Here is an 11603-nt window from a genome sequence, read left to right as displayed (position 1 = left end):
AGCTATGAGGGCAAAACTGGAACATGTGCATTTACATTTTTTTAAATATTTTTTTTTATCAGATTGCTTGTAAGTGACAGGTTTAGGCCGCTGACATCAATCAGGGAGACCGATCAATAATCAGCGACTTAAAATGTCACCGACAAGTGATCAGGTAATAATTATGATTTTTTCATTTATTAATAATTTGTGTTTTTTCATAATTACCCTAGATGACCCCTCTCTCTTTGTAGAGCAGGGTCATCCGTGGGCTGCCATAATGATCCGATCACTCCTATTGGCCAGGAGCGATCTGATCAGCCCAGCATTTGACCTGGAAGCACCCTGGACTTTCAGGCCAGTGCTGTTATTTTTTTATTATTATTATTATTTTATTAATTTTTTTAAATTAATTTATTTTTTAATTTTTTTTTATTATTATTTTTTACATTTTTTTTTTTAACTCTTTCAATGCTGATGCTCCATTGAAGCACAGCATTGACTGGTATTTAGTCCCCACAAGCTTGTGGGGACTAATATTAACCCTTGCAATGCTGCGATGGGGGTCATACACAATCGCAGCATTGAAGGGGTTAATTGAGGAAGAGGGGGGTAGGGGTTAACTGAGGAAGGGTGAGGGTGGGGGGGCTGGTCTCCACACTCATGTGGAGACCAAAGAACCCTGTCTCCCTGTCCCTGAAGCTGCCTCTGGCAGCTGGGACACAATCTCCAACAGACTGGAGAATGTAGGGGAGGAGTCTCTCTGATCAGTCCTACAGGACTGATCAGAGGACTTCTGGGGGCTCGTTTTTGCTGTTGCTGGTCTGCCTGGGCTTCCAGGCAGACCACCAGCAGCAGAGCCCCCTACAAAACGGGAATTAACCCCTTCAATGCCGCGATCGCGGCATTGAAGGGGTTAACGCTGCACTGACGCTCTCATGGAGCGATCAGGCAGCAGGGGGGTGTTGGATCAGGTCCCCACACTTGTGTGGGGACCCATTCAACACCCCCCACCCTTCCCTGAAGCTGCCTGTGGCAGCTGAAACCGCGATTGCAGATCTTTCTGCAATCGCTGTTTCTGCCTACAAAATCACTCCGTGGGAGTGATCGTAGGCTTGGGGGCGGGCTTAGACAGGCTGTGCTGTCTGCCCAGGACTCCTGGGCAGACAGTAGCAGCAGCGCCTCCACGATCACCGCGATCGTGGTGATGTGGGGGCGTTTTTTGGAGGAGACGTACCTGGTACGTCCCGGTCTACCGGTGACCAGTAACCAGGAAGTACCAGGTACGTCCCGGTGCTGAAGGGGTTAATATGGTTTCAAATGAAAGCCCTACTTGTGCTGAAATATGATTTGTGTGGGTGCACTAATTGATAAGAGAAATCACAGTTGAAGAAAGACATAGCAAAAACGGCTCCGGTCTTTTAGCTGTCGCTAATATCGCTAGTATTAAAATCCCAGTCCTGAAGGGGTTAAAACAGTTAGTCTTATTTGTTTCTACATTTATTTTATACATGTTACATCTACCATATGTTTAAATTCAACAATACATATGTATAACTCACAAAACGGGGAAACGCTTCATTTAGAATCACCACTGTTATGTGATGGCAGTTTGTCGGTTGCTGAATGGCAAGAGTGAAATCCACATAAACACTTGTTATATAATTTATGATGCTGCTTCTTATTTAGGCAAAACAATATGTGAGAGTTTTCTCATTCCTGTATTATGAATGACAATCTTTTTCCTTGTTAAAGATTTTCTCTTGCATGTAAGAATAGAAAAAAATCTAAAGATGACTTTATATTATCCTAATTGCCACTGTTATAACTCTTTATAGAGTTATAAACAATTTAAAAGACTTGTAGAGGTACAGTGAAGGAAAAATTATTTCCTTCACTGGTGTCACGGCTAGAAGACGAGCAGTGCAGGAACGTGGTATAACTCACCAAGTCACTTTGGAATGACGGAGGTTTGGGCGGGCAGAAGGTAAGTAATCCGTTGTTACAACAGGTGTATTTTATACAGGTTAAAAGCTGAGAATAGGAGCACTCCCTTTGACCCCTTCAGGACCAGGATTTTGATACTAAGGTGCCGCTAAAGGACCGGAGCTGTTTTTGTGTTTTTGCTATGTCTTTCTTCAACTGTAAATTCTCATCAATTAGTGCACCCACACAAATCATATATTGTTTTTTTCAGCACAAGTAGGGCTTTCTATTGAAATTATATATATATATATATATATATATATATATATATTTATAATTATATAATCTATCATTAAGTATGAAAAATATCTAAAAATGTGGGGGAAATTCTTAAAAAAGGAAATATTTTCACAGTTTCACCTATAAAAACTTAATATAACCAGTGCAAATGGGGAAAAAAACTTCAAAAGTGTATTTGGGTATTTGTCCTGTTTTTGGAAACGCCTCGTATGCCTGATATTTTCATTTTTTTGGCACTTACAGGGTTAAATATGACTGATACGAATTGCTGTTTCTAAACCAGATTTTTTTTTAAATGTGGTATCCCGGGAGTTGCGCCCCAATAGGGGCCAGAAAAAGAAAAACTGCCCAACAAGTATATATTTTTTTGAAAGATGAAATCCCAAAGTATTTTACTTGGGGAATTTTAACACTTTTTATTTAACCATTTTAGTGCCAGTCTGTCCTAAACATTGCAGTAAAATTAAATTTATTTTTTTTCTTCATTTTTAACAAACCCATTTAATCTGAACACAGTATTTCAGTATTTTATTTTTTTTCCTGGGTACATAAAATGGCTGAAACAACTTGTGATTTATATTTAGAAACACCCCCCCCCTCGAGTACAGGAATACCCCATATACATGGGTAGGGCATGTCTCTTTGGCACTGCGGGTTCATTGGAACATGCACATTTCAGTTTTCAAACATGGAATTTTGACAGATCAGTTTGCTGGGTCCAGGTCTCATCTGGGACACGGTAGATGTCCCATATTTCCTTTTAACCCCCTAAAACTATATATTTCCTTAAACTAGACAGCTCAGGGAATCTAGTTAGGGGCGTATTGGAGCTGATTTCACACCGGCGCCTTCCAAATTTAGTCTAACAAACAAGAAAAACATTTTCACATCCACTTTGCGGTTTCACCATGATTATTTTTCTGAGTGAATGGTCTTTATTTGTGTTCAGTAATACCCCCTGAGTGCAGCGATACCCCACATGCATAGATAAGTCACATTTCTCCGACATTATCGAGTCAAAACTGGAACATGCGCATTTCAATGTTTAACACCTTGGCTGCTAAGCCATTTCCCACCCTGGTGCTAAGCTGGTTTTCGGCATTTTGGTGCATCTCACGTTTAAACGCGTTTAGAAGTAAATTTCTTGGGAATAAACTATACAAACCATATATTGTTTTTTCAGCACACCCAGCGGATTCCAAATATACCATTTTTATATGTGTATGTCTCACTAGGTTTGCAAAATAAAGCCAAAAATGGGGAAAAAAGTGTAATTTTTCACTTCCTACTCAATAAAAACTAGTTTGTGATGTTATTTTTCTAAACTCTAATATCAAAAGCTGTGTTGCTAAATATTTGTAGTAGGTAACCGGTCTAAAATAAACAGAAATTGAACAGTAGACTGTGTTTTTCTAATATTTTATAGCTAAAAGTTAAATTTATTAGACTATCACAAAAGACATCTTTAAATTTAATGCACGGCTGCCGTCAATTAAACAGCTCTAGCTGCCCAGGATGTTAAAATATGCCAACAAAACTCTATATTTTTAGAAACTACACCCCCATCTGCAGCAAATGTTGTATTTGTATCACAAATCTGACGTGCACAACAAATAAGTGAATATCACACTTCTAAAAATAAAAAAAAATTAAATTAAAAGCGACAAGGTCATTTATGTCTTGCGCACTCCAGTCTTGTGCTACGAATACATGCAGCCCCTCATTTGATGCGCCAAGGGGTGTAGTTTCTGAAAATATATACTTTATGTACCATTTAACTTTCCAGCTGTCTAAATGCAGGCATCACCCCTAAATGTTTTAAAACAATTTTTTAACAAGATTCTCCAATCTGCCATATCTGAAGACATCTGGGAAGTTAAATTAGGGTACATAAAGTAAATTTTTCAAGAAACTACACCCCTTGGAGCTTCAAATGAGGGGTTACATGTATTTCTAGGACAAAAGTTGAGTGCACAAATAATGATGGAATATGTCGCTTTGGCTAGAAAATATGTTTTTTCTATCCATAGCGACATGTTCATTTGTGTCTAGCGCACTCCAGGTTTGTACTAGAAACACATACATAGCCCCTCATTTTATGCGCCAAGGGGTGTAGTTTTTGCAAATATGTACTTTTTGTGCCATAATTTAACTTCTTACGTGAGCAGTAATGCCACGTCAAGGCTTCAACCCTAATTACACGCCTTTCATATCTCCATTCACTCACAGAAGCACACACCATACTTACCATACTTTCCATACATTCACTCACAGAAGCACACACCATTCTTTCCCCTTACCATCATTTCTTTGGGATTGTAAAGGGAGAAAAAAAAAATCACTTTCGCAGCAAAAATAAGTTTTGCAGTAAAAATGCAAGGCGCTCCAGGGATGAGATGGTTACTCACGTACCGCACAGGCTAAATGGCTGATTTTAATAATATTTGCAGTTCATCAGGATTTCAAAAATTGCCTTCCTCTACCATTGGTTTAATTTGATCAAAGGGATCATGGGATTAAAAATTTGTATCGGCCATTTTTAAAAAGGGAATGTGACTTTGTATAGCTATATGATCGCTGTGGTAACATTGGCTACCACAGTGATCATTTAGCTAGAATACTTAAACTTTTTTTTAAAGTTAAACTAGTTTGTTTAGATAATTTAATTTGGGGGTCTCTAGGCCAGGGCTTGACAAATTTGTTCTGAATCTAGGCGCCAGGTAAAAAGTTAGGAGCCAGGATTTTTTTAAACTAACAGTTGGTTAGGAGTGATCTGATCATCATCAGCCCACTTACTAAAACCACAGCGTTTGACCTGGAAGCACCCTGGACTTTCAGGTCAGTGCTGGGTTTTTTTTTTTTTATAAATTTTTTTTTTTAACTCTTTCGATGCTGATGTTCCATTGGAGCACAGCATTGACTGATATTTAGTCCCCACAAGCTTGTGGGGACAAATGTTAACCCCTGCAATGCCAGGAATGTGTCATACACAATTGTGGCATTGAAGGGGTTAATGCTGCACTGTCGCTCTCATGGAGCGATCAGGCAGCAGGGGGGTGTTGGGGCTGGTGTCCACACTCATGTGGAGACCGAAGAACCCTCTCCCCTGTCCCTGAAGCTGCCTCTGGCAGCTGGGACTCAACTGCTGGTCTATAGACCAGCCATTGCAGGGAGGGGAGTCTTTGATGACTGCTGTAGGCTTCCATGCCTACAGGAATCATCAAAGGGCTTGTGGGGGCTCGTTTTTGCTGTTGCTGGCCTGCTTGGGCTTCTAGGCAGACCACCAGCAGCAGAGCCCCCTGCAAAACGGGAATTAACTCCTAAATGCCGCGATCGCGGCATTGAAGGGGTTAACGCTGCACTGTCGCTCTCATGGAGCGATCAGGCAGCAGGGGGGTGTTGGGTCAGGTCCCCACACTTGTGTGGGGGCCCAATCAACACTGAACCCCCTTCCCTGAAGCTGCCTGTGGCAGCTGAAAACACGATTGCTGGTTTTGCAGCAACCGCGTTTTCAGCCTACAGGATCACTGTGGGAGTGATCTCAGGCTCGGGGGCGGTCTCTGAGTGGCTGTGCTGTCTGCCCAGCGCCCCCGTGTGGTAGCTCAGCCTCTTACATCCACATTTTTTTATGGATGTAAGAGGCTGACAAAACCTGGGCGCCAGGACAAAATTCTCTGTCGACCTGGCGCCTGGGATTTGTCGAGCCCTGCTCTAGGCAATTTTGATCTTTATTTATCTGCCTTTAGAGACCCCCAAGTCATTTGTTTTACTTTTTTTGTACATTTTTATTTTTTTAACTTAATATTTTTTATTCTTTTTTCACAAGCATTATACCGTTGAGGCATACGGGTGAGGTGATTACCTTTCCAACGGTATATGTCGGGGGTCTGAGATACAGGCATCTAAGCAGCATGCCCCCATACCTCTTTGACAATTGTCAGTGTTCAATAAAGTTGCACGGTGACGTCATTTTGTCATTACCGGCCGGATCGGGTGGTCCCAGTGATGCCCTTCAATATGAGGGGCAGATCGCCGGGGTAGGTGGTGATGGGGGTCCACAGACCTCCATCAAGGTAGGGTAGTGCTAGCAACAGCATAGTGCCGTCGTTAGCACCTGACTTGGACTGCTAGCGACGGCACCATGCCGTCGTTGGCAGTCAAGGGGTTAAACTTTTGAATTTTTTTTTTTTAATTCAGATTAATTGTAAGTGACAAGTTTAGGTCGCTGACATTGATCGGGAGACCGATCAATAATCAGCAACTTAAAATGTCACCGACAAGTGTCGGTAATTATGTATTCTTTTTTATTAATAATTTGTGTTTTTTCATAATTACCCTAGATTACCTCTCTCTCTTTGTAGGGCAGGGTCATCCAGGGGCTGCCATAATGATCAGATCACTCCTATTGGCCAGGAGTGATCTGATCATCATCAGCCTAGCCCAGTGTTTGACCTGGAAGCACCCTGGACTTTCGGGTCAGTGCTGTTATTTTTTTTTTTATTTTTTTTTTACATTTTTTTTTTAACTCTTTGAATGCTGATGCTCCATTGAAGCACAGCATTGACTGATATTTAGTCCCCACAAGCTTGTGGGGACTAATATTAACCCCTGCCATCGTGGCATTGAAGGGGTTAATTGAGCAAGAGAGGGGGTGGGGGCACTCGTGTGGAGACCGAAGAACCCTGTCTCACTGTCCCTGAAGCTGCCTCTGGCAGCTGGGACACAATCTCTCCCTATTAACCCCTAAAATGCAGCGATTGCGTCATTTTAGGGGTTAATACCGACAAAATCACTCCGTGGGAGTGATCTAAGGCTCGGGGGCGGGCTCTGGGTGGCTGTGCTGTCTTCTCAGACACCCGGGCAGACAGCAGCAGCGCCCCCACAATCACCACGATTGTGGCAATGTGGGGGCGTTTTTTTGAGATGACGTACCAGGTACGTCCCGGTCCGGAAGGGGTTAAATAATTTTTTACTTCACTGTAAAATAGTAAGTGTTGCACTCACCAGTTTCTGCTCCAATGGCTTCTTTCCAACTTTTACTTACACTTCACACCCTTACTTTACATGAGTATAACATCACGTCCATGACCCATGCCACTGCAAGCACCAAGATGGCCACAGAAATGACAGCACACTATACAGTACCAAATCTAGAGATTAGACGGCACAATACTATTATTCAGATTTAACAAGTTATCAAATATACAATGGGTAATTGTGACAGAATGACCTGTCATGCAGGCCCCGCAAGGTACTCAGAGATGTCTCCAGCCTGGCTACCAAACAAAGATAGCACATGTAGGAAGTCCATTGGATTGCTGCCAGGAGAAAGGTTGGGTTGTATACAGTCTGTTTATCTATGTTAATCTAGTTCTGTGGATATATGAAGCTATGTTTTACAATAATAAAATGTTCTTTCTTGCTGTACTCAATTCAAGGTAGTTATGTCTACTTTTATTGTGAAGTTACTTTATACTGTTTGCAAATTATTTGCCGTATCTGTGCTCAGATCCAAAATTGGCTAAACAACAAATGTAAAGCACATAGAAACAGACGCCAGATAAGAACCATTCGGTGGTATTTCCCGGCGGAAGTGCCGGCAGCAGCGGAGGTTATCTGTGTGCATCCCGCAAACGTGCACCGGCTGCGGGATGCGCACAGACAACATCCGCTGCTGCCGGCACGTCCGCTGGGGCTTCTATGGTGGAGCACCAGAAGATCACGTGATGTCGGCGCTCCGTCATAGAAGCCCCAAGAGGAAGTGCCGGCAGAGTCTGCCAGAGAGGAGGATCCAGGTCCCCTGCAGCGCTGTGGGCGATCTGGATCTTAGTCATGTAGTCACACCTCTATTTGAGGTCTGATTAGAAGATGGCCTCGAATATAAGACAAGGGATATTTTTCAGAAAAAAACCTTTTTATAATTGAGCAAATACAGTACTTTCCTTAGTCCCTGGCTTTATCCTATATCTATCTTAGCCTTATGCCTATCCCATGCTTACTTAAATAAGCATGGGATAGGCATAAGGCTAAGCTAGATCTAGGATAAGGATTCACTGTATAAACATCTTCTGCTGCAAGGCTTTCCATGCATCCACTACTGTTTTAGTAAAGTAATATTTCCTGATGTTTAGGGCTGCAACTAACTATTTTCATAATCTATTAGTTGGCTGATTTTTATTTTTTCGATTAATCGGTAAAAAAAAAATTACATTTTTCATTTATTTAAAACCATTTAATAAAGCAACGTAGGATGTTAAAAACAAACGGTAGAAAAGAAATACATTTTATTTGATTCTTGTTTTTATTTCCCAACCTGCCCCCCCAGTTATGCACATTTGAGCCCAGGCATGCCACACTGCCTCCCAGATATGCCACTCCGCCCTCCCCACATATGCCTTATATACCTTATATGCCTTATACCCCCAGATATGTCTCTCCGTCCTCCCCAGGTATGCCGTATACCACCCTGATATGCCATAGTGCACTCATAGGATTTGCAGACTCATTCACAGACACAATACTTTCATAAATAAATACATTAATAATCTTCACTGCCCCCAGGATTTAGATTCCCCTCAGTTTGCCCCCCTTTACCTTTAACTGCACTTTAAATTAACCTAATTAAATTAATCCTGAAGAGAAGACCCCATTAACCATAACTGTCCCTAAATTAACCCTGAAGACCCCATCAACCACAACTTCCCCTAAATTAACCCTAAACACCCCATTAACTATAACTGCCCCTAAATTAACCCCCACCTCCCCTAACTTTCAGCAGGCTAAATATTAATTTTATACTCAGATGAGTTCCTGAGCCATGTGGACGCGATAGCAAATGGGCGGAGCCGATTGCCAGTTTGGCCCCACCCCTTTCTTTCTCCCTGTCCCTTCTTGCAGTCAATCAGCAGTGATTGCAGGGAGGGACTGTAAGTAGTAACTGCTGCTGTGAGTCACAAACGGATTATAAAACGATTGGTATTTTTCAGAGCTCTGAAAAAAAACTTTAGAATCGATAAAAATCCATTCAACTAATCGATAATGAAATTCATTGGCAACGATTTTCATTATCGATTAGTTGTTGCAGCCCTACTGATGTTACCTTGGTCCCTCTAACGTAAGACTATGTCCTCTTGTTGTAGTAGTAGTATTTCTCCTCTTAAATAAACTATTTTCCTTTATCATATTAATTCCCTTTAAATGTTTATCATATTCCCCCCAGTCACGTCTTTCTTCCAGGCTATATATGTTAAGATCCTTCTAACTTTTCCTGGTAGTTTTTTTTTTTTTTTTTTTTTTTTTTTTTTTTTTATCCTGTAAAACCATTTTAAGCGTCACTTTCTCCAATATATCTATATCCTTCTGGAGATAAGCTCTCCAGTACTGTACACAATACTCCAAGTGAGGTTTCACCAGTGATCTGTACAACGGCATAAGCACTTCCCTCTTTCTACTGCTAATACCTCTCCATATACAAACTAGCCCTGGATGCATTACTTTGCATCTATCCACATTAAATGCCAGTTGCCACAGCTCTGGTCATTTTCCAGGTTACCTGAATCTTTTGCAATTTGGCTTATCCCTGCAGGAACATCAATCCTGTTGCAAATTGTTGTGTTATCTGCAAAAAGACATACCTTACTATCAATACCTTATGCAATATTGCTAATAAAAATATTAGAGTGGCTTCAAATACAGATCTGAGGTACCCCACTGGTAACAAGACCTTGCTCCGAATATAAGCCATTGACTACAACCCTCTGTTGTTTGTCACTCAGCCACTGCCTAATCCATCCAACAATGTTGGGATCTAAACTCAGAGATTGCAGTTTATTGATGTCTTCTACGTGGGACACTGCCAAAGGCCTTACTAAAATCCAGATACACAATGTCTACTGCACCACCTTGATTTGGCATGATATTCCTGAGGTAAACCCATGTTGTTTTTGATCTTGAAACCCACGTGACTTCAGGTGTTCAACAATCCTATCCTTTAACATAGTTTCCATTAATTTCCCCACTAGAGATGAACAGACCCCGCCGCAGCAACTCACCAGAATACCCGCTTCTTGCGGGTACCGTATCCAGCATGGCGTCCGGTCCTCTCCTCCTCCGTGGCTGCAGCTAGAGGGCGCACACGGCCTTTCACGTAACTTTATTGTTCCCGAACAAGTGCCGACGGGAGCACTCTTCAGTTACGTCATGGGCGGAAAGTTTAAAACCGAGCAATGAGCTTTCCTATTGCTACGTCCGTTGTGTCTTCTATTGATTCTCCTGTACCAGACCTGGCTTATTCTGACTACCTCCTCTCGTGTACCAGACCTCCGCTAGCCTTTTGGACTTTGTCTCCCTCCTGTGTGCCGAACCTTGGCTTCCTTTATGACACTGATTTTTGGGGCATTATCTACTAAATGCTGCGCTCCGGTTCCTGTTCCTGCATTCTGGACTCCGCCATTATCCTCTCCTACCCCAAGATGTAAGACTTATTGGCTTGTAGTTCCAGACTCCTCCCTGCTGCTTTTTTTGCCAATGGGCACATTGGCTAATTTCCAATCCTCGGGAATAACTGATTTAATTAACCAATCATTGTTAACAGTTTTGCTAGTATATCACAAAGCTCTTTTAATAACTTGGGGTGTATCCCATCAGGCCCCATCGACTTTTTTGTCTTTACCTTAGACAACTGAAGTGGAACCTCCACCTCGATAAACTCACATGTATCAAATTAACCCCCCCCCACCCCAACTGAGGTCCCTTTCCCTCATTTTCAATTTTAAAAACTGAACAGAAATATTTGTTGAGGCAGTCAGCTAGACCTTTTCTACATACCTTCCTTTTCTTTTTAATCTAACTAATCCTTGTTTTACTTTCCTTTTCTCATTTATATATCTAAAACATGTAGATCTGCAACTAACAATTTTTTTCAATTAATCTGATAAAAAAATTAATGTAAATTTTTCATTTATTTAAAATTTAATAAACAAACAGGATGTTAAAGACAAACAGCAGAATAAAAAAACTTTGCTAAAAATGCATTTCTTTAATATATTTTCTTGAAATCTATAAAAATAAAAGCTGTAATAGTGCGGTATCTTCCAGCTTCATACGTTAAAAATACTAAAAACACTTATAGGACATGGAGGCATAACAAGAGTCATGCAAACAAGCCCAGTACAAATAAGTAAGGTTGATATAATGTCCAAGACTTTTTTGGACGTTATATCAACCTTCCTTACTGCACTATTGCTGCTTTTACTTTTATAGATTTCAAGAAAATATATCAAAGAAAACCTTGACTGGAGGGTCATGTGACACCGGTGCTTGATCATAGAAGCCCCAGTGGAAGTGCCGGTAGAAGCTGAGGATGTCTGCGCAGATGATCTGGGTCCCCTGCAGCACTG

Source organism: Sceloporus occidentalis, unplaced genomic scaffold (genome assembly GCF_023333645.1).
Source record: "Sceloporus occidentalis isolate IW3139 unplaced genomic scaffold, rSceOcc1.0.p SCAF_255, whole genome shotgun sequence".
Lineage (NCBI taxonomy): Eukaryota > Metazoa > Chordata > Lepidosauria > Squamata > Phrynosomatidae > Sceloporus > Sceloporus occidentalis.
The sequence above is the reverse complement of the archived record's forward strand: the minus strand, read 5'-3'. Positions refer to the sequence as shown.